General features: G+C 42.1%; 1 protein-coding gene across 2 annotated transcripts in view; it reads right to left on the bottom strand.

Annotated features, from left to right (window-relative positions):
- flrt1a (fibronectin leucine rich transmembrane protein 1a) overlaps positions 1–23,778 on the bottom strand; it is a 55,271-nt gene that overhangs the window by 9,415 nt on the left and 22,078 nt on the right. For both annotated transcript variants that reach the window (XM_034226572.1, XM_034226571.1), the window contains exon 2: positions 8,090–8,315. The gene's annotated coding sequence lies outside the window, so the exon portion shown is untranslated. The remainder of the gene's footprint in view (positions 1–8,089; positions 8,316–23,778) is intronic.

Here is a 23,778-nt window from a genome sequence, read left to right as displayed (position 1 = left end):
GACACTGAAGTTGGGTCAGTGCACTCTCATTGGAGCTTGAAGAGTACCATAATTAATTAAATATAAAAAGATAATGCTGTTTATAAACTTTTTTATATGTCTATGCATCAAATTCTGTGGAGCATTTTCACAACCTTGTGTATATGTGTTTGGCTGAGTAGTGCTAAAGAATGGATGACTTTTGATTCCCAGGAGCTTCAGCAGAGTCTCTTGAACAGTGGAGTATTTGGGTCAGCCCTTTAAAAACAACATAGATGTGGTGTGAGATTGAAGTGGTGCAGACCAGAGCCTGAGGGATTAACGGAGTATATTGAGCCGTGATTCTCTGGATTAATCAGGTGCTACGAAGAATGGCAGACGGTCATTTCAGGATGTCTTTGCCCTATGGTTGCTCATTTTTCTTCCTCTATTAGAAAATGAAAAGTATAAAAAGCTTCTCAGTGCTCTTTGTGTTTGTGGATGTTTCTGCTTTGGATGTGCTGTGTGTTTGTCTGTCCATGCATGCTCAAATTTCAAAACATTAACCCATATGGGAACAATCTATAAGGTCGCAGTCTACATTTCAGTTATCTTTAGAGGGGAGTGAAGCGGGGATGTGGGGTAATGTGTTAGCTAGACAGCCAGCCGCCTCAGGCACAGTACGACAACCCCCCGAGCTAATACTGGAACCCAAGACTGGATCAATTTACATAAAATAAAAAAACAGGGAGGGACAGAAAGCAGCTTTGAGCAAGGCCTTTTAATCCCATCTCACCATTAAGTCACCCACAGAGGACTGGGAAATCTGGAAAAAGCTGATTTTGGATTGACCAAATGGGCTGCTGATGTATCAGGAAATCCATTTGACTGATGGCTGGGAAAAGATAATAGTGGCCCACAGCTTATCTTACATGGCATGCCCATGGATCGCATTTTAGATCTAAAGATTGGACATGTGGAAGGGATGATGCAATACATGATGGTTATGGTGATGACAGAAAAAATTGATCTGAGAGAGAAAAAAAAGAGGCCAGATTAGCATGTCCTATTCATTTTGGTATATCGTAGAGGGTTTTATTTCTGTAATAGTTCTTGAAATAATCTAATTTAGATACCACGTCTTTGCAATAATGTACTATAATTTCAAGCTATTAAAACATGGAGATATAAATGCCCTGAAATAAACAAATAAGGCAAAAATATGCACAGCGCCATGCCCAAAACGTTTTCGCTTCCTTCAAAAATGCAAAAAGATGAGCTTCATTGTCACTTTTGTGTCAAATAAACAAACTACGGTCATAATCACAAATGACGTTCAAGTGTTTTGAATACACAATCCATAATCAGCGCCTCGCATAACACATGAAACAAAATGAGTTCCTGCGTTAGTGGCTCACAACACATTTGAATTCTGAATTATTTGAAATCTCTTTTTATCTTCTATTATTTGAAGATGTGCTCTGTGAGTATGCGATAGAGGCAGATTGAATGACATGTTAAAGGCTAAATATGAAATAAATTCATCCCAACCATACCAAGTCATTTTTTCTTGGTTTCAGCACCAATTTCCTGCCATGTGGGAGAGATTGGATTTGCGCTAAGCAGTTTCTCATCTAAACTGCTGACGCACAGACCCAGGGTATGTGACATACATAGAGATTTGTGTTTCCGGATGAAATAAGTTTTCCTATTTTTGTCATAAAGTCTATACAGTATAACGCAAGTGAAGAGCGCTGTATTTTCTCTTGTGTGAAAATGGATTAAGATTTGAATGAAAAACTCTACCAAGAGCTTAAATTCTTCAATAACATGTACAAAAAACAACAGTTTAATTCCATTTATAATAACACATTACACATTTAAAATTGGCTATGGCTCGCAACCGTTAAACCAAATATTTGGATATTTACGATTATGAGAAGAATATTTTCAATCAATTGCCATATTAACATGAAAAACAGAACAATACTAAACAATATTGGCCCTAAAAAGTGTTCATAGTTTTTAATCAATATTGCTTTGAAATGATCCTGCAGCAGAGTGATAGAGGTAGTAAAGCAGCAAAGGAGTTCTTCACATAATTCATATAAGCGGATGTGCTGTTCTTTCAGCTTTCCTTTTGTTTGCTGTTCGGTATGCGGCTCACAGGGCCATGAAGTGACTTGATATATATAGCGCTTCAGCACTATAACACGTTTTATTTGTACAGCACTGTTATGTGTTCTGTCGTGGTACCAGTCTTACTCCCTGTCCTCTCCTCTGCTGCATCCGGAATTATTTTAGTTTGGTGTTTCTTCCTCCAGACAGCCAGATTACAGGCAGGTTTGGTGAGTAACAAATCACATGTAAGGGGAAAGAAATGTAGCTGTATCCGCTTAGTTACACAGAAAAGTTATTGATACCAAAAAACGAGCATAATGTGTTTGTTGTAAAAGGATTGGATTTTTTATTTCTTCTCCCATAGGGCCTTTTTAATTGTGCAATCCCGTATTATATAACGACAATAAAGCTACAACCTTAAACATTCCTTTCTCATATCAAATGACTTCCCCTTCCGTATGCCAATTAAGGAAACAAAACAACAGGATTTCTTTGGAGCTATTTAAAAGAAAGGTCTTGATATTTAATGGGAGACTTGCTGCTGTGCCACATTGCTGGATGGTTCAGTCAGTGTGATAGTCTAGCTGTAAAATAAACCTCAGATGTGTCAGTCTGTGCCAGTGATCATAATGCAGTCTTTGATCAATGCTACGCTGACTTCTTAAATCATCTCCACTGCTTTTAATGTTGCTGCTTCTTCCAGTAATGTTGGTGCAGCACTAAATAGAGGAAACAGTTTATTCCTAAGAAGAGTCTTCTCCATTTTGAGAAACATACTTGATCATTTTAAATGGGACTTTAAAGGCAAATTGATCTTCTGCCTTTGAGTCAAGGAGTCGGATGTGGGTGTCACACTTAAGCTAGGGCTCAGATTCTTATTTTGAGAAGGAGAGAGGGAGGTTTGTTAGCTTAATTGGTTGAATTTAAATGAAATCCTGACGACTTGTTATATAAATGCAGGGCTCTGGGAGGCACCAGCAGCTGGGTCACATGACAAGGTTGTGCTTCCAGGGTTTCAAATGTACCCACATCAGACAAAACAGCACGAGCAAGAAAAAGATAGCAGTGCTGTCAGGTTATGTCTGCCAGCCATACTGGAGATTAGAACAGCTGTAATCTCACCACTGCTAAAATAGTGTGAGGGATGTATGTGTAGTGTAAACTGATCACTTCACTGCTGCTAACTCCCCCTGTCATGTAGTAGAAACACCTTCACACATCGACAGCAGCAACTGAGGAAACTTTGAAATATTAACAACTGCATCTTTCCTCTTTGTTTAAATGCAATTCAATCATTCATTCTAAATGTAATCAGATGTGGCTGTATTATTCAAAAATAATTGTGAGGAACTCGCATTGTGCTTTTTATCAGCAGGTCTGTGTTTCTGTGTCTAACTAAAAGTAATGTTCCCATTAAAAGTCAATTGGACATTCAATGGACTGTTTTTCTATTTAAAGAGCCACATCATTATTTTGTTTTCATTTATGTCAAAGGAAAGGTTTTTTGTTATATTCCAGCAAAGGAAAATGTAACCATTTTCCAATACAGATTTTCACAGTAAAGCTGTGTGTTAAAGAAATAGGATGATAGGCGAGGGAGGCGTGTGGTGCAGTGGATTGTGAGTTGGTATTCGGATCAGGAGGTCACAGGTTCAAACCCCACTGCAGTCAGCATGTCGTTGTGTCCCTGGGCAAGACACTTCACCCCAAACTGCTCCTGTGGGGATTGCCCACAGTATTGAGTATGTAAGTCGCTTTGGATAAAAGCGTCTAACAAGTAACATGTAATGATACATCAGTTTATATAATATTATTGCAGATGTATCAGTATATTTAGTTTTGTGTTAGATTTCTCTGCAATGTGTAGCAAGGCCATTTCCACTGCCTTGTTTCAATTATAATTTGTACGTACATTTCTCTTTTCTCTACAGAAAACAGTACACATTCTTCTAACCTGAAACAGTTAAGCAACATGGAGATTTTACATCAAATTCACATTCACATCCTACAACCCCAAAATAGAAAAGTACAAGCAGATCTGTTTCCATCACATGTTGCTGCCATGATCTCAGCCTGCTGCTCCCAATCAACGGTATTGCTCACCTCCCTGCCGGCTTATTCATATTCTCATCTACACCCTCCACAGCACAATTTACACTTACTGCCAATCCCACACTGTACTCCCCAAAATCAAAACATGTTGGTGCACGTTTTCATGCATGCAGTGCGGATGTCTGAGGAACCAATCTCATCCTGCATTGATTGAAAAAAGTACTTGTGTATCTCAAGATTTGTCTTCTCACTCTTTCTTGTATTTGTGACATGTGGAAACAATGAGGATGCTGACTGAGAGCCACTCATCCTTCATCCTCACACCGTCCCTTACAATCATGTTTTTTCACTGTTGCCTTAAAGAGGCCCTTTTATGCTCATTTTCAGGTTTCAAAGTTGTATTTTGTGCCTCCATGTCTCCATGCTTTAATGTTCAAAAAGGTCTTTATTTTTCTCATACAGCCTGTGCTGCAGCACCTCTTTTCACCCTCTGTCTGAAACCAGAGCCCAGTCTGCTCTGATTGGTTAGCTGTCCGGCTCTGTTGTGATTGGTCAACCGCGTAGAGATGTCTCGCCCCTTAAGCCCTTGTCACACTGTCCCGAAATTGACACCCGATGGACACACGATAAAGGAAATGTTCAAATTCGGCTGTGATCGTAGCAACATCGGGCCATTCGTGAGGGCATCTTAAGCCATCGTATGACCGCCGGTGGAGTTTCTCAGGCTCCGGCAGCAACTTCGTGAGCGGCAACTTCGTAAGGCCCTCGTGAGGGCATCTTGTCAAATCGTGTCATCTTCGTGTTATCATCGGTGCATTCACCCTCACTCTGATCGGGGCGAATGCCCGATGGCACCGATGATAACAAGATGCCCTCACGATGGCCTTACGAAGGGCAAAATGGACACACGAATTCAACACGAAAATGAACCTTCGCAAGGTCCTTCGGCAATTTTTTGGCATGCCAAAGATTTTGCCACTGCTCACGAAGTTGCTGCCGGAGCCTGAGAAACTCCACCAGCGATCATACCATGGCTTAAGATGCCCTCACGAATGGCCCGATGTTGCTACGATCAGAGCATCGTGTGTCCATCGGGTTATTTTATTGCACAACAAAATCATGTAAACAAACCAATTTGTGTTCTGTGAAACTAAAAAGGATATAATATATTATTTTGAAGGCGAGTTGACAGAAAGTTGTTGTTGCTATGGAAACAACATGACGGAGAAAACTTAATATCTTCTACATATAAAGACGGATAAAGTAAAGAACAAAGTCTGAAAATATCAGTACTGTATCATAGTACTTTAACATAATTGTTTGTGTTGCCTTCGTGTGTGGTTCGAGGCCATCTTCGTGCGAAATTCACAATTCCATATTCGTGTGTCCATCGGGTGTCAATTTCGGGAAAGTGTGACAGGGGCTTCAGCACATCACATATGCCGGCTATAAGTGCGAGTGTTACATAGTGTTGTAGAAACTCAGGGATTTTAGCCTTTGCAGACCATTTACATGCACAGAAACCAATATAACACACTACAGAAAAGGGAAACCCATGAAGCATAATATGGCCCCTTTAATGTTCTTCATCTTCCATGTTTCTCTGCATATTCTATTCCAGAGCATTCAATCTGTTGCAGCTTCTCTATCTCTTTCCCTTTCCCTCTACCTAACTCCTTTTGATGCAACATTTTCTTAATCCCATTTTATACAGTCTTTATATCGCCACAAGAGAAATCTAAAAAGGCAAACTAATGCTTGCCTTTCACTGATTAAATAACAAATGTTGGCAAATCCCATCTTGTTAAAATCCAACTTCTCTTATCAAATCTTCATTTCTGTAGCAATTCAACTTTGCAAAATGAATTACAGAACCAATAAATTAAGGAATTGAAGAAAATGTGCGCAGGCGTTTCTCTGAGCTGGAGATGTGTATTAAAAGCACTCGCACTCCTTTTGTTTGTGTTTGAAGCTGTTTAAGTTTGACTCTCACCATATGAAAAATAACAGTGGATTGATAGATACAGGCCGCCTCCAGGGCTCAGAAAACATCTTACACTTGGGCTCCTCATTGTGTGTGTGTGTGTGTGTGTGTGTGTGTGTGTGTGTGTGTGTGTGTGTGTATGTGTGTCAGTGTGGGTTTCTACTGCATGAAACATCAGCTGTGGGAGTGTTCAGATCTTAAGACACCTCACACATTCATTGAAAACTCTTCATACTCTTATGACTTCACACAGTAACACTTTTACCCCAGAAAGCTGGTCGGACTAGGCTCCAAAACAAGTATTATTGTTGATAAATCTTTTTTAAAGATTAAAATATTATTGCTTCAGAATTATTGGTTATTTTTAACATGGTTTATATAGGAAAATCAGAACTGGGATGTCACAAAGTACATTAACTCAAGTATGCTACTTAAGTACAATTGTAAGGTACTTATATTGTAACTTATACTATGTAACAGGTCTAACTTAATAATGTGCAATCTCCCTGTTAATTAACTAATAAATAAACATAACATTACATAATACTGAGTACTTACACTTTTAAGTAAACTTTCATGTCAATGCCTTTGTACTTTTACTTAAGGTAGATCACAAGCGCAGGATTTTTACTTGTAACAGAGTGGTTTTACTATTTAGAAGTGCTTCTTTAATTTAAAATAAGAGTGCTTCTTCCACCAATGTCGAAAACAAATAAATCCTGTCCTTGTAAACCAATATGTGTTGGCTTTGGAACTAAAAAACAAATTGAGGTATCATGGAGTTAGTATATTTCGTTTCGTTACTGATTGCTTCTTTTGGCCCCATGCCCAAAAGGAGAAAATGAGGGGGATAATCGAGCTTTATTGGCCACTGTTTAACCGTTGATAAGTGATAGTTTGTTTAACGGCTTCATTTATCTCTTGTTTAATTACTGGCACCATTAAGAAGATGCAACAGCCAAGGTGCTCCTCTGGCTTTGTTTCTATTGGCTTTAGATTTAAGGTCTCGTAACTTTTGGAGTTGAACCAGAGGAACTTCCTTTATTTCAGAGAAGAAAGGAAACTGCCGGTACAGAGACAGTTGTCTTATTTCAGAGCGGAAATTATATTGCATTTTGGGGGTTTCATAGAAGTCTGTTGTAGGCTAATGCTTTAGAAATCTTGATCCTAAAACAAAGGTTCATTGAGTTAGCTTAACAATAGATGGTGTTTAAATAGCGGGAGCACATTCATTCCAGACACAGCACTAAGCTTTCATTACTCTGAAACATAATAATTTCTGATTTAAAAAAACCCAGATTCTAAAGAGACTTCACTTAGCGACTGAATGACATTCCTTTTGCAGTGAAAATATATGTTCTAACAATAATTGTTCAACCGTTTCCCCAGTTGCGAGTTTCTTTTGCAATATTTTCGTAAAAAAATTATATTAAAGGCATTATAAGGCATGAAAATATAAAATATAGGAAAGAAACATCGGTATAACTGTTCATAAAATATTGAATTTTGGTCCAATTGTACCTTTTGTAAAACAAAAGCAAAAATACTAGGTATGAAAATATAAAATATAAAATATAGGAAAGAAACATCAGTATAACTGAGTTCTGGTCCAAAGAAATGTCATTACCAGCAACCATGTTGTTTGGAATAGGAGAAAAATAAACAGCTTAATTGTTTTTGCAATAGAAAATTCATTGTAGGTTCTGGAAAAATCTTCTTACTGTATTTGTTGAGGATTGACTTTCTAGGATTTCCAGCTGACTTCAGGTATTTATTTTTAAAAGAGATAGATGCCTAGCAATCTTAAATGTTCTGTTACTTCATGTTGGGCTATAGGGTTTAAATAGAACAAGGAGACAATACATACAACACAGGTGAGCATTTCAAATTAAAAATACTTTGCTATGGTTTGATCACAGAAAAAGATATAAACTCTTGATATTTCACAGGAGGGGTACCTGAATAAATGCTTACTTTTTGTGAGGCTTCCAGGGGAGGAGGTGCTGTGACACCATTTGCACAAACTTCCCAACACGGCTCCTTCAAAGTCAGCGGGCTGTATTTTCTCCGGATTTTGTTGACATGCAGTCCATAAACTCTGGTGCGTAGGGGTGCGTTTTCAGACACAGCTCCTTCTTCTGTGTTTTTCTGTTCAGCCTTGGTGTCGATCAGTTGTCTCCGCTGGCTTCAGATCGGTTCTCTGTGCAGAAAGAGAGTGACAGAAAAATCATAAGGGGATGCAGCTGACCGTCAGTGCCACTCACATGTCAACTGGTTCTGATGAATATTTAATGGCATTACACTTTCTTTCTTTTTGCGTGACTGCCATGCATGTCCTTACTGTATGTCACTGTATGTAGTGTTGCACTTTTTATCTTTATTACTTTTCTTAATCTACTCTTGGTTAGAGGATTAAATGATGTGGTTTTTATTTGCCAAACTTGCATGACATTTATTTAAGAAAGGAAAAAAACAGATGTGTATTTGCGATCACAGAGATTACATTTATTAGAAAGAAACCCAAAAAACGGTTTGAAAAAGTGGTTTCAACGCCAAATATAAAGCTAAAAGTCTGCCAATACATTTTTTTTTCTTAGAATTTAATGGCATCCTCGTTTATGCTAAATCAATACCTTCATTAGCATGAAAGTCGTAAGGTTATAAAGTAAATTATTAAGATTTCCCAATTTTTGCTTCTAGCCTTTTGGAAACGGGGGATTACATATTGTAACCCTAGTATTGTAACCCTAGTTATATAAGCACAGGCGGAGCCCTCTACTGGACTCTATGAGTACTACTCTATATCATGCTATGCGGACATTCACCTACTGAGTTGCATAAACGTAGCCGGCCAATCGGGGCGAGCCTACCTGAATGCGTGTGCAGGCCCACAGTATATACGCCGGCTACGCCTCCCGACTGTCATCCTACACCCTCTTCAGCGAGCGGCATAGGAAAGACAGGGCCCACAGGTAGAGGGCTCCACCTGTGCTTATATAACTAGTTATATATCACACAGGCTCCGCCCTCTACTGGACTCTATGGGTACAGTGGGTGGAGCCCTGATGTATAAACGCCCTGTCGTCCAACAACATCGACCCATCACACTGCCCCTGACCGGTCTAGCCACCGCACCCCCATTTCCTCCAATCCGGTTGTGACCGTGGAGAAGTCGGGGCCGCAGCTTGGATAAGGCCCACTCACACACGCTTACCTCGTGTAGAGTGTGCATGGAAAAAATAGTGCGGAAGACTCTGTATGGAGCTTACTGCACATCATGTTCCCCAGGTCCCTAAGGAGCATGGGAAAAACATAAGTGCACTCTATCCCAGGGGGGGGTCAGCCACCTACTGACCCACAGCACCCCCCCTCTCACCAGTAATGTGTTGCCCCGGCAAGCACAGACGACGAGAAGGAGCCAGACATGTCCAAGAGATAAAACGTTATGAAGGGGCCTGGCGTAGACCAAGACGCCGCCGTGCATAAGCCCTCCACACTCACGCCGTTGAATAAGGCTATTGACACAGCCATACCACGTGTAGAGTGTGCATGGACCCCAGTGGGGAAGGCTCTCCCCGCCTGTCCATAGGCATGTGTAATGCACTCGCAGAGCCATCCTGTCAGGCGCCTCTTGGAGAGCTTTTACAGCCACACCATCCCCAAAGCACACAAACAGCTGTTCAGTGTGCCTAATGGCAGCCGTGCGCTCTACATAACATGCCAGCGCACGTACCGGGCAGAGGAGGTGCAATTTAGCCTCCCTGTCCCCAATATGGGGTGGAAGATTAAAGCCACCTGACTGAACAGCCCTTGACCTGAACGAACTCCTTTGGCTCTTGGGAGGGGTTTGGTCTGAGTGTCGCCCCGCTACAGTCACCCCGAATCAAAAGGCAACTCGGGTGCACCGACAGAGCGGTCAGCTCGGACACTCTCTTGGCCGAAGTCATGGCAAATAGCAATGCTGTCTTCCATGACAGTGCTTTCAGGGAGGAGAGCTCTAGAGGCTCAAATGGTTCTGACCAGAGCCTCGAGCACCAACGGCAGGTCCCATTGCGAGGAGGAGGCGTGAACTACTGGGCGCTGCCTCCTGACCCCCTGCAAAAACCGCGACATAAGCGTTTGACTAAAGGCCCCCCGTTCTCCCGCCCCGGGATGTGCAGGGCCCTTAGAGACAACACATTCTGTGAAGCCCACAACCACAGGTTCTCTGCTGCGGTCAACAAGGCTACGGAGCGGACTCTGCCCTGCCTGTTGATGTACGCCACTGTGGTGCGGTTGTCGCTCCTCACTAGCACATGTTTGCCCTCTATTAAGGGTTTGAAGTGCTGTAGGACCAACATTACTGCCTGCAGCTCTAGGATGGTTGTGAACCAATCGCCCGGCTGCACTAGCCCCAGTAACTGTTTTATAGTTAACATATGGACTTTTTGCAGGCAGTGGGCCGATTCAGGCTGCGAAGATCCAGAATGGGCCTGAATTCTCCTGTCTTCTTGAGCCCTTGTTTTCAGAGGGTGTCGCCTCCACGCCGCCACGTCCCGATATCCGGCAACGGGGGCGAAACAAAGGCTCCCCGGTTTGGGTGGTAGCGGAGGGGTTAACGGTAGACCCACACGCTCCGCTGCCATGGCCATCACCAGCGGGAAATCCTGACTGGCAGACCTGCGCGGTGGACCCTCGTGGACGCCGGACCCAGAAGCGCCCGACAACGAGAAGTCCTCGTCTTCATCCTCCTCGACAAACGGGGCCGCCCGGCCCGCCGGAATGGCGAACACAAATGGCACCTCCTCGGCCACCTTCTGGTCCTCCATTTCCACCACCTCGAGCTCCTCCTTGTCCTGCGCCTCGTCCGGCGAGACATAATGCGCCTGGAAATGTTCCAGGCGATGCTGGCGTCTGAGCCGCGGGAGCGCACGACAGGCACTGCGGAGAATGTTTGATGCCCTCCACAGTGTGGTCGGGCCCCAAACACTCGAAGCACAAGCGGTGGGGATCAGCGCCCGCAATTAAGCCAGGGCAAGGCCGAGGTTCAAGGAGTGGAGAGTCCATATTATTTTCCTATTTCTTTATCTTCTTTTACGTTTAGCTTCAGTTGTTGCCTCTCGCTGAAGAGAAAAGGATGACAGTCGGGAGGCGTAGCCGCCTTTTATACTGTGGGCCTGCGCGCGCATTCAGGTAGGCTCACCCGATTGGCCGGCTACGTTTATGCAACTCAGTAGGTGAATGCCCGCATAGCATGATAGTAGTAGAGAGTAGTACCCATAGAGTCCAGTAGAGGGCGGAGCCTGTGTGATATATAACCCCCACTCTCCCCAGTCCTTATCTCTCTGCAGTGGCGGCGCCAGGGTATGGCTGGGGTAGGCTACAGCCATACCAAGAAATGGCTTAGCCCCACCATGAAAAATGATGTTAAAGTAAGCAAAATAAAGTCCGCCAACTCGCGCAGAGTAAATTGCACAGACGGCAGTTAGTAAGATTGATTTCAGTAGCCACTTGTCTGGAAATACCGAAGACTAGAAACGGTTTTGAAAACTGTTGTCACGTAGTGATCGTCTTCTCAATAGAACATCTTTGATAATGTCTTCTGGCCAATCAGAATCAAGATAACGGCGTGGTGTTCTTGCAGGAAGTCCCGACGGAGAATACTTTTGCGGTAGTACATCTCTATATACATCGATACAACATTAAGTGTTGATAGAAATCAACACGTAATGAAATAAGACCCCACGGTTTGATGATTGATAGGTGTGTGGGCTGTCTTTCATTTTGACACACAGAACAATGGGGGCTATCCACAATGTAAAATAATTCACACAGCCTCTTCCCTCTTCTCTCTGTGAGGAGCAGCAGGTTCAGCTTTCAGAACAAAGTAACTAAAACAAAAATGGCGTGTATGTAATTACATTGCAAATACTGACTTGAGCCCCACCACTGTATGGGTTAGCCCTACCATAGATTACCCAACAAAAATACTCTGGCGCCACCACTGTCTCTCTGCCTCTCCTCCACATCGATGCCGATCATGTTTCTTTCTCACAGCTAACATCAACTGCTTTATGACAGCACGCCATCATCCTTTGAGTCAGTTCAATTTACTCCTCTTGTCAAACCTAAACTCATCTGATCAGACATCTCAAACTACAAAGCCGAATTGCTCCTTTAACATTTAATCCTCAACATGCTGTCTCCAATGAGCCGTTTAAAAAAGTTTTCCAAGGTACCTGCACAACTTAACCATGTATATCAGGTTTTTAAAGTCTGACAATGTGGGGCCTCCTGCCTCAGAAAATAAATCAAGACAACTGCTAGTAAAAGTATGTTAAATGAGCTATTAGCCATTTCTATTTGTACCCAGACAGCTGTCACTGAATTACTTTTATACTGAAGAAAACTGAAAAAAAGGAAGAGCTGAGCTGAGAGTGAGAGGAGGAGGAAGAGGTGGGGTGAGAGTGAGAGTGAGAGGAGGAAGAATGAGAGGTAGAGGTAGAGCTGGAGGGAGAGGACGTGGACAAAGAAGAATACTCTCTAATGAAATGAAATGTTATCAACCATGGTTTGACGATGAGAGAGGCTGGACACAGGGTTCAGCCTAATCTATTCTAAGCCGATTTACTGTCGCCTCTGTAATCCGGACACTTAGACTTGAAAACAGGTTAGTTACCAGTTTGTAGCTCTGCATAATTCATGATATATCAGTGCTTATATCTGTTGTGTGAAACGTATTGACTTCATTACTGTAATTGAATTGTTGGCATGTTGCATACTATAACTGTAAAAACATCCTGCACAATGTACTGTGGTAAATTCACTTTTATGCAACACAGACACTGACCAACACTATATCTTTGTTGTTTATCTGAAGGACTGAGAAAAAAAGAGGTGCAGGTGGAAGGCTAATGAGGCAGGAAGCAGCAGTTACAAACTTGGTTTTGGCAAACAATGCATCCCACTTAGAGAGATCCGAAGCATAGTAGCTATGTGCTGAGATGCATGTTGCACAAAGTTAGTTTTGAATAAAATATGATTTTTTTCAACAACTCATTTGTATTTCTTCATTTACTGTATTTCTGTAAACTCAAGCAATCTTTCTCTGCAGAACCCTCTATGTACAGAGCATAGCCCAGAACAGATGGAAGTGCTTTAGAGTATGCTCAGCAGTGTGTAGTTGGGTGGTCAAACCATCTAGTATTATGAATGAAGTGTGTTATATGTGGTGCAAAAGTTTGCATTTGGTAAGTGTTTATGTAGTTTTGAGGGCAGTTCTTCACTTAGCAGGAGAAATGAGGTGTTTTGCACTTTGGGTGTGTGGTTTTGTGAATTGTGTTTAGTGTTCTGAGAAACTGAGCAATTTCAAAACAAATGGTGTTAGCAATCGAGAAAACTGTAATTGACTTTGTGGGCTGTGTGTCACAACAGTTGCTGCAAAACTGTTGATTGTGTTGGTGATTGGGACAAATCAGTGAGATAAACTGCAATAACTATTTACCATTGTTTTCTGAACACCTGTTGATTTTACCTCCTACTTATCTTTCTTCTTTCAAATCTCCCACTACTCCCTGGGAACCTCTAACGAGGACATGGAGTTGTATATGTGATATTATACCTAAATTGGAACTGAAACAACAGCTGCATAATATGTTCCTGTTGAGGATCTCTCCTATGATTTAATTCCACTATACTATCAGTAAAACAATGTGCTGTGATTAAACATCTTCCATGCCAGGTGGCAGAGCAGCAAACTGAGCCAAATTAAAGCGACAAACAAGGGCATTACAAGGGTGTGGTTAGATGGTGCTTATGTTCAACGTAGATGTCAGAGGAAAGGGCAACTTGTAACACCTGTTTCAGCTACAAACGAACACATTCTGAGGACATCAACCGATTTATAAATCATAGCTAGAACTGCACTCGGAGAGTGCCCAACTCCCAAATCTGCATTCAGATGCTCCTCGGACGGGTTTGACTTGGGTTTGTTCATGATCATAGAAGATGTTTTGCTTTTTGCGTAGGTGTGGACAATGAGAAAGAGCAGTCGTGACCAATGGGAGGGTTCCCTCAATCAATCAATGCAATCAACACGTCAAAGTGTCCTTTTGCAAGAGGCCACATGATGGCTGATGCATGTGAAAGTGGTCTCCCTTGATAAGAAGGTTGTATGGTAGACTCTAACTATGTATAAATGTGTGTGAATTATGACTTGTGTTATTGTAAAGTGCTTGAGTGGTTGCAGTCCATTTATCATATTATTGCTCAGGTAGGAAGTCATTATTTTTGACATTACATGAATGTAGCACAAATATTTTGAGATTGTAACAACAGTGAAACTTAAGGGGTGTTTCCGCCAAGTGATTCAGATCCACTGCATGAGTAGGTTCTTCCATGGCCAATGATATATCCTTCAAACATGTTTCATGAAAATCTGGCCAGTAGTTTTTTATGTCACTCTGTTGACAAACAGACCAACAAGCTTCCTTGGCGGCGGTAATAACGTTGTAACTCACTATGGCCTGTAAGAGGACTACCTAAAGTAAACACTGTGGCATTTTGTAGGAGATGACACTGTAAGCAGAGATTGAGGAGGAGCATGAAAAGGGTCCGCATCTTCCTCTCCAAGGAGGTCCAATGGGGCTAAACGGTCTCTTTGACTACACTTGGCACTGTCACCACATCCCATAATTCCTCCTATCTTTGCCATGACACTTAACTGACCTTTAGATTCCCAGCTCTGACACACAGGTTGGGTTGCGTATCTCAAATGTTCTAGCTGAAATCTCCAAATGGATTCCTGCCAAACACCTCCCGATTGACCTTGACGAGCCTGAGCTGCTGTTCCCCTCCTCTGAAATCCCGCCCTTAACAAGAGCCGTCAATCACAATGACACCCGCACAGTCCCACCTTCCCAGACGAATGTTTAGTTTGATCTTAGACAACCAATTGCTAAAGCTGCTGTAGCAGATTTGCTGTGTGTAAAATCTGCTGACTCAGGCGCAGCTTGTACCAACAGTCTTTGTCTTCCATCTGGACTGCTGTGGCTCCGATCTGGCTGAGCAACCTGAAAATAACTGCAACAAAACAGTTGTCAAACTCCACTTTAAAATGTGCTCGAGCTTGCTATTGAAACAGGCTTCACGTCAACATATTTACACTGCATTACCCACATCCAACTTTGAGGCTTCAGATATTTTCTTCTCAAATGAGGAATTTAAAAGCACATTTCTAAAGTGCTGATAAAAGACATTTGGTTCTGTTGATGTTCAAGATATCAAATGATGAAGAATGCATGTGAAAGTGCTCTCCCTTTATAAGCAGGTTGTATGGTAGACTCTAAATATGTATAAGTGTTTGGGAATGATGACTAATTTTAAAGAGCGTCGTGTTGCAAAGACTAGAAAAATATAGATGCATTCTTTTTACCATTTTATTACTCACACACAGGAATACATTTTTGATAATTTCGATATAACTTGAATGTAGCACAAAGATCCTATCCTAAAATGTTAACAAAAGTGAAACCCAAGGAGTGAATCGGCCGAGTGATTCGGATCCACTCTGAGTTTAATGGGTTCTTCCATGGCCAATGATACATCCTTCAAACAATTTTCATGAAAGTCTGGCCAGTCGTTTTTATTTAATCCTGCTGACAAACAGACCAACAAGCCTCATTTGCAAAGGTAATAATATAATATTAACTTGTGTAACTATGGCCTGTAAGAGTACCTCAAGTAAACACAGTGGCATTTTGCAGGAGGTGACAGCATAAGAAGAGAGAGGAGGTACATGAAAAGGGTCTGCATTTCCCTTTCAACAGAGGTCCAATGGGGCAAAACCGTCTTCTTTGACTAAGTCCCTTGGCCCCGTCACCAGATCTAATAATTACTCCTATATTGCCATGCTGACTTCCTGTCAACATATTTACTCTTAACCAACTCTAAAGACTAAGACTAAGAATTAGTCTTTCTCAAATGAGGCATCAAACAGCAGTTCTAAAATGCTAATAAAGGGCTTCTTTGTAAATTTGCTAGGCAAGAGTTCCTGCCAGTTTATCCACCCTTTTGTTTGGTGAATGTTTATAAATCCATAGTGGGGGGCGGGGGGAATAGAATAGCATTAACATTTTGTTAAGTATATCATGTCACTCTCTTTACAAGAGTTGGAAGAGAAGATTGTTAATCTCATGTCTGTGTGCTAAATATGAAGGTATAGTCAGCAACAGGGTTAGCTTAGTTTAACATGAAGTAGGTTAGCAACCTGTAAACCTCTAAAGTTCACTAGTAAACAAACTGTGTCCATTTACATGCAGAGAGGACAGTTCGAGAGTTGTGGATTTTTCAATTCAAACAGACCCAGGCTAGCTGTTTCCAGTGGCGTCCTTTGTGCTAAGCTAGGCTCTTATATGTCTGAGTTTAGTATGAAGTGTACATTCTGACAGCTGGATGACTGGAATTGGGGAAACAACTGCTTTGTCCAGAGTTTAATACACATTTACCAATACCTAACATTTTCTTGTTGCATGATTTATATTCTTTGTATGACCTGAAATATATCATGTCAGGCTTTGAGTGATGAATTGTCCAGAGCACCAGTGGACAAAGTAGACAATCAGAAAGTGTGTGAAGACATGGGGAGGTGACTGCTCCTAAAGAGGTTAGCGTATAGAGTGGTGCAGTGACGCATCCTAAAACCCGGAAGTAAGCTGCGCATGGGTACCTTCCGGTTCCCTCGACAAAAAAGCAATGCAATTTCTCTATAGGATTTTGGAAAATAGCTCGAAATAAGGTCTGTGGTTGACACACATTTAAGAGACGGATCACGTTTTGTCGGATAATCTCCACATGTCACCCTACTTTTAGAATTTTCGACTCATAAATCTATCGATTAGATTTATGATAAAAAAATTATAAAAGTCACTGCACCACTCTATATGCTGCAATACCATGAGTTATAAAAGAGCAGAAGGAGAATTCCTTCATTGAAAGAACAGAATGTATCTTAAAGCTTTTTGTAACGGAAAATATGTTGTGCTCTTCTTCCTTCATCCTGTATCAGCTGCCAAGTGTTTTTTTTGCAAACTGTTTCTAAAGACGGCTGATCAAGTGGTTCTTCAATCTCCCTTTTATCTTGTAAAAGCACTTAAAATCGTACTTCTCTTTGCATACAATCATTTCTCTGAAATGTGGGGTATAGAGTCAGTAAGAAAATTGACCTGCGAGTTTCTTTTTAACAAACAGGACATGTACTCTTCTCAGCTTACTTCCAGGAAGTAAGCTCACAAGGATATCTCCCAAACATTATCTATTATTCAAAGTCTAGAGTGTTCGATTGTGAGATATTGCACAGTGTGTGTGTGTGTGTGTGTGTGTGTGTGTGTGTGTGTGTGTGTGTGTGTGTGTGTGTGTGTGTGTGTGTGTGTGTGTGTGTGTGTGTGTGGACAAAGAGGAAAGGTTGCAATAAAAAAAACAGCTTATGACCAATCATGGAGTGAACACAATCGGGATCAGGCGAGATTATATTTCTCTGTTGCTGTGAACCCTTTAGTCATTGATTCCATGTGGGTACAAATAAAATATTAAAATGTGTGTGTTTTTACCCCGATGTGATTTAATTGTGATAGACAGCAGAGGTGCAAAACCTGCCAGGGAAATTATTTGAAGCACACACACACACACTACTGCGCACACAGATACCCTGCGATGTGATCGGACTTTCAATGCAGCTGAGCATAATGTCTATTCACCGACAAGGAGGTGGCGGAGGGCGGAGTACGCTGGGATGACAAAGATGACAGATAATTGAGACAAAGCTCGCTAAGTGAGATGATTTCACATGAACAGTTAGGGCAGACCTTTTTCTCCATCATTGTCCTGAAGTTGTACTCGTTCTTTCACATTCAGTAGTTTCACTATTCCCGTCTCAATGACGACTGAAAGAGCATTCTCTCTCTCGTTAACTGAGGACTGCATCAGTCCTAATAAGAAAGCTTTTACACGGTTAATTAAGAGACCCTGTAATGCTCAATTTACTCATCTCATTCTCCCTCTTGTCTTCTTTAATTTCAATCATTATTAATCTCTCTTTTTTCCCTTATTATGATGTGCGCATGTCCACTTTGCTCACTCCGGCTTCATTCTGAGCCTTTCCAATACTCTCCCTCTTCAACAGCCCTCTCTGATTGTCCATTGCTGTTAACCCTCCTGCTAGAGAGAGAGGAGAGAGAGAGAGAGAGAGAGAGAGAGAGAGAGAGAGAGAGAGAGAGAGAGGAGAGAGAGAGAGAGAGGAGAGAGAGAGAGAGAGAGGAAAAATGGACATAGGGAGACAAATTAACCGGTTAGAAAAGATATTAAGATGATAAAAAGCTGAAAATAGGGGCCACAAAACAAACATTGGCAGGTATTGAGCAGTGAATTATACTCAGGAGGGGAATATAGAGAGGAAAATAAGGGCTGTGGAAACAGAGTGGGACGGTGTTAAGTGAAACACAGAAGAGTAAATAGACCTACCAGCATTAAAGGAAAGAGAGGAAAAATAAAAGGAAGACTGTTAGGAGACTAAAACAGAGGTGGAGGTCGAGCCGAGGTTGCCGTTCTAAAGGTCTGCACGTTGGAACGTTAATTTAAATGTATCCACTGATTAATTGCCCTGTGATGAATTGTGTCCCTTACCATAAAAACTGTGTATGCATCCCAGAGGGAGAGAAGCGAGCCCCTAAATCTGTCACCCATGTTTTTCCTGCTCTCTGCTTTTGACAGTAATGACTCGGGCCGGTATGATTGGCTGCTCAGCGTCTGATTAAAAGTCGTTTCCTCTAATACATGGATTAACTTTGGCATTTCTAACACAGGGAATCTAATGGTTTCATAACAGTATAGGAAGTAATCATTATTTTCTTTGGCAGTTCGTCTTTTAGCTGTTGTACTGATTATTAAAAAGACTGTTTCATCTTTTAAAGGTTAAAGAACTGTAAAAAGGAGACCAAGGTGACGGATATAGCTGATATTTTAATTTGAAGAATGAGAATCAATGTGAAAATAAAATGGGTCGCTTGTTGTGATGAACCCAGAGAAAATAATCGCCTGGATCTGCAGCTCATGGTTTGGCAGTCCAGCCCACAACTTTACTGTTTTAGTTCACTCTCACCATTTTTATCTTGTTTTAGCTCCAGCAGGCAGTTGTTTTGGGAGAAAAAGTTCAGATAAACCCACTGCACACTTCCTGCTCAACATCAAAAAGCAGATGAGACTAGCGAACACAGTGAGCGTTTAGCAGCTAGAGCCAGATATTTCCCTCAGGAGATGGTGGAGACCAAAAACAGAGCCAATAGAGAGCTTTTAAGAAGCTGGAGGCAATGAAACTCTGGCTTCTTTACTTGCAAAATAACTTTCGATTATTATTTGGCTATCTTACACTGAACACAAATATAAATGCAACACTTTTGTTTTTGCTCCCATTTTTCATGAGATGAACTCAAAGATCTAAAACATTTTCTATATACACAAAATAACCATTTCTCTCAAATATTGTTCACAAATCTGAAAAAATCTGTGATAGTGAGCACTTCTCCTTTGCCGAGATAATCCATCCCACCTCACAGGTGTGGCATATCAAGATGCTGATTAGACAGCATGATTATTGCACAGGTGTGCCTTAGGCTGGCCACAATAAAAGGCCACTCTGAAACGTGCAGTTTTGCTTTATTGGGGGGGTCTGGGGGGGTCCGAAAATACCAGTCAGTATCTGGTGTGACCACCATTTGCCTCACGCAGTGCAACACATCTCCTTCGCACAGAGTTGATCAGGTTGTTGATTGTGGCCTGTGGAATGTTGGTCCACTCCTCTTCAATGGCTGTGCGAAGTTGCTGGATATTGGCAGGAACTGGAACACGCTGTCGTATACGCCGATCCAGAGCATCCCAAACATGCTCAATGGGTGACATGTCCGGTGAGTATGCTGGCCATGCAAGAACTGGGATGTTTTCAGCCTCCAGGAATTGTGTACAGATCCTTGCAACATGGGGCCGTGCATTATCATGCTGCAACATGAGGTGATGGTCGTGGATGAATGGCACAACAATGGGCCTCAGGATCTCGTCACGGTATCTCTGTGCATTCACAATGCCATCAATAAAATGCACCTGTGTTTGTCGTCCATAACATACGCCTGCCCATATCATAACCCCACCACCACCATGGGCCACTCGATTCACAACATTGACATCAGAAAACCGCTCACCCACACGACGCCACACACGCTGTCTGCCATCTGCCCTGAACAGTGAAAACCGGGATTCATCCGTGAAGAGAACACCTCTCCAACGTGCCAGACGCCATCGAATGTGAGCATTTGCCCACTCAAGTCGGTTACGACGACGAACCGGAGTCAGGTCGAGACCCCGATGAGGACGACGAGCATGCAGATGAGCTTCCCTGAGACGGTTTCTGACAGTTTGTGCAGAAATTATTTGGTTATGCAAACCGATTGTTGCAGCAGCTGTCCGAGTGGCTGGTCTCAGACGATCTTGGAGGTGAACATGCTGAATGTGGAGGTCCTGGGCTGGTGTGGTTACACGTGGTCTGCGGTTGTGAGGCCGGTTGGATGTACTGCCAAATTCTCTGAAACGCCTTTGGAGACGGCTTATGGTAGAGAAATGAACATTCAATTCACGGGCAACAGCTCTGGTGGACATTCCTGCTGTCAGCATGCCCATTGCACGCTCCCTCAAAACTTGCGACATCTGTGGCATTGTGCTGTGTGATAAAACTGAACATTTCAGAGTGGCCTTTTATTGTGGCCAGCCTAAGGCACACCTGTGCAATAATCATGCTGTCTAATCAGCATCTTGATATGCCACACCTGTGAGGTGGGATGGATTATCTCGGCAAAGGAGAAGTGCTCACTATCACAGATCTTTTCAGATTTGTGAACAATATTTGAGAGAAATGGTTATTTTGTGTTTATAGAAAATGTTTTAGATCTTTGAGTTCATCTCATGAAAAATGGGAGCAAAAACAAAAGTGTTGCATTTATATTTTTGTTCAGTGTAGTTTTAGCTGAATATTCTGATGCTTTAGTCAAGTCATCTATTAACTGATAGACTAATTTATATAATTGAATACATTTTTCTTTGTCAAAAACAGGTCCAGCTTCTCCAATGTGAAGACTTTATACCTTTTAGTATCTTTAATAATTCTAGACTAGATATCTTTGGGTTTTGGATTATTGGACAAAGCAAGACATTATTGGAGATGACACCTGTGAGGAATTGCAACAAACATTTTTCTGACAGTTTACAGACTAGAAGAAAAATCGGGAATACAATTGGCAGGTTGATCAATAATGAAAATCATCCGAAATTGCAGCCCCACAAATTGTCTTATTGGTTCACCGACAATTTGTTTCAGCACTTCTTCATAATGTCTTTAAAGGACAAAAAGATCTCCTGCAACCCTTCTACAGCCCACAGAAGAACTGAAGTACGCTATTAAAACATTTTTATTAAGAGGAATACTGTACTATACATCTTCCTGTAGTATACTCCTTGTCGTAACACCGTTCATGAATTCAAATATACCTATAGGAGGCCAATCAGAAATGCTCAAGTCACGGCACACTGAATGTTGCAAACGCTCACAAGCGAGCCGCATTTGAGGCTGTTATATGACGCGTAGTGGGAGACAAATTGCAGCGTTGCAGACCGAAATGGTTCATGGCCTCGGCTGAGTCTGATAAATTCTGCCCGCCGAGCTCCACTAATCACTGCAGCCTGTCACAGACACGCCCCCCTTCCCCAGAGAGACGAGGAGCACACTCCTGATCTCAGGCCGGCCCAATAACATACACTCACATCCATGAATCTAACTAATTTCCTCCTGTTTCTTTCCCTGGTAACAGCCCCCCATATTTTGGGGACTCACATGAAACCAGAAAAATGCAGAGTACAGCACAAAAATATCCATATCTACCATTCTTAATTGTTTCTCTGGTCCACCCCTGTCTCACATATACACACAAACACACTCAGCTCGGCCGTTTGTAAGCTGTATGGTGTAATTGATGCAATGACTGGAAATAAACAGGCAATTTAAGTGCTAGACACCTCACTGCTCTCTCCCTCTCCACTGCTCTCCTCAACCTTTCCTCTTTGTCTCCTCACACTCACACACACACACACACACACACACACACACGCACGCACGCACACACGAACACTGTGCAATATCTCACAATCGAACAAGCTGGAATAAGGGACAAGGTCAACATGCTGGGGGAAAGAAAAAAACGTGTGAGATGGGGAGGAAATTAGAAAGGATAAGAATAGAGAGGGACAGAGGGCATGCAGTAAAACACAGACTAATCTCACAGATGACTCATGTCTGGATGGCCTGTTTAATGACAAATTAACAGCCCAGTGAGAGAGAGAGAGAGAGAGCAACAGAGCGTGTTATAACCAAACTACCATATCCAGTTTCTGCTGCTCACTTGCTAGCTTCAGAGGCCTGCAGCTCACAGGAGGTGCAGTTCAGTGAGAGCTTTCACCTTCCAAAATGTATCCGGCAAAAAAGTATTCCCTCTTTGTGTGATGGGTCGCCCTCACTGGACCACTCAGCCAAGCGGACAGTGTTCAACCTCTCCTGCCTGCAGCGACACCAACTAAAAAAGACAGAAATAGCCCAAACTGATCCAACTGGCCATGTCAACCTGACCTGGCTGCAGCACAGAGCAGACTCCATATTTTTAAAGGTCCTCATTATGGGCATTGTGTGTATCTTTATCCTGACCCGTAGCAGTAGTTATAATAACAAAGCTATATAATTTGATTCTGCGTGGTCCTGTTAGCATCACGTCGTGCTGCATGAATATTAAGCAGCCAGTTCACAATAAACAAGGTCTAATCATTTAATACGTCCTCATGTTGACAGATCCCATGAGCGGCCATACTGTCTGCACCTGAGGTAATGGGAAAAAAGAGTCAAGCATAAAATGATAGAGCAGGTCTTGACAAATGTATAGCGGTAGAAAGCACATGGCTCTGGTTTCAGACAGAGGGTGAAAAGAGGTGCTGCAGAACAGGCAGTATGAGAAAAATAAAGACCTTTTTTGAACATTAAAGCATGGAAAAATGTCAGAGTATAGGCACTAAATACGAATATTAACATGACAATGAGCATAATATGTCCTCTGTGGCGTTATTTTAACACAAATGTTGATTCATCTAATTAATCTTCCAACTTCTGTAGATTTTTTCAACCCAAAACCATTCATATTTTCCAAATATCATAAAGCAGTTTGACTGTATGAATTTAAAGTGGACCTATCATGCTATATTTGAATAATATATTGTAGGGCCATACCTATCATGCATTTTAGCCATGCCTCATTTCGCTCTATTTGCTCTATTCCAGCCCTGTCTTCACAAGGGCTGATTCTGTGGCAAATGAGCTGCAGCTGATCACGCCCCCCTGCAAAGGAGGGGGGCGAGGCACGAGCGTCATGTTACCATGCTGTTACCATGCCATGGCAACCTCTCATTCCCCTGATAGGTGGAGAGTTGCCCATATAGGCGGAGCTCCCCGTTTCTGACGTCAGAGATATTTCAAATCTGGATCAGTCTGTATCAGATCCGTTGCAGCCCCGTTTTTAGAGATTTGAGTATGGAGGAAAAGAGAGAGG

This window comes from Gymnodraco acuticeps, unplaced genomic scaffold (assembly GCF_902827175.1).
Source record: "Gymnodraco acuticeps unplaced genomic scaffold, fGymAcu1.1, whole genome shotgun sequence".
NCBI classification, from domain to species: Eukaryota; Metazoa; Chordata; class Actinopteri; order Perciformes; family Bathydraconidae; genus Gymnodraco; species Gymnodraco acuticeps.
The sequence above is the reverse complement of the archived record's forward strand: the minus strand, read 5'-3'. Positions and strand labels throughout refer to the sequence as shown.